Below are 848 nucleotides of genomic sequence, written 5' to 3'. Positions count from 1 at the left end.
TGACTGCTATTTTTGGTATCTGAGCATCTAGGACTAATGTTTGTTTCCCATTTCAGTAGACTAAAAACTCCAGGAGACTGTGTATCAATTCCCTCCTTTAAGACTCTCAGGTTTCTCAGGCAGTGTGGTGCATGCCTCTAATTTCAGCAGTGGGGAGACAGAGGCAGGTGAATCTCTGAGTTGGAGGCCAGCCTGGTTTACAGAACTAGTTCCAGAACAGCCGGGCTATGAAGAGGACGCTTGTTTTGAAAAATAACAATCATCATCATCATCATCATTATCATCATCATCATCATCATCATTCCCCCTGGCAATGGGTAAAGAGACACCTTGTTGGCAGTGTTACTCTTATGCCAGTCAGGGGCAGAGTCAACAGTTCTCTCCTTTGTTTATTATGGCTCAATGCCTGACTTGGTGGCCCAAGCAGTTTTATGCCTAGGACACACGAAAATCAATATCAAATCTAATCCAGGCAGCACAACGCAAGAAGAGGAAGATAGACATGTGTTTTCTGCTATGCCATGTGGTGTGGACTGGCAAAGATGTGCACAGACCTGCATTCTGTCCCCACGGCAAGGGACACACAGAGCTGGGCCTACCACCATACAGTGCAACAATATAGGAGGACACAGTCAGACAGAGTGCTGCAAATGGCCATACTACCCACAGACATGCCTTCCGGTGTGTGCCACAGGCACCGTACAGCATAGACAGAGGAAGTCACTATGAATTTGTCAGCTGTGTGGCCAGCCTGCAGTGGGAGCCACCACAATGTGTGAATATGTGGTGGTCAGAAGGGAGAGAAAGAGACGAGGAGTAGCTTGGGCCTTATGAAGAGAGATGGAACT

The 848-nt window shown here is 47.4% G+C and overlaps 1 non-coding gene across 1 annotated transcript; it reads left to right on the top strand.

Moving 5' to 3' along the window:
• The first annotated feature begins 302 nt into the window (after window positions 1-302).
• LOC127666379 (small nucleolar RNA SNORA48) lies at window positions 303-448 on the top strand. The gene has a single exon (XR_007973598.1). It is a non-coding gene; the product is annotated as a small nucleolar RNA SNORA48 (small nucleolar RNA).
• Window positions 449-848: the final 400 nt, after the last annotated feature.

This window comes from Apodemus sylvaticus, chromosome 15 (assembly GCF_947179515.1).
Source record: "Apodemus sylvaticus chromosome 15, mApoSyl1.1, whole genome shotgun sequence".
NCBI classification, from domain to species: domain Eukaryota; kingdom Metazoa; phylum Chordata; class Mammalia; order Rodentia; family Muridae; genus Apodemus; species Apodemus sylvaticus.
The sequence above is the reverse complement of the archived record's forward strand: the minus strand, read 5'-3'. Positions and strand labels throughout refer to the sequence as shown.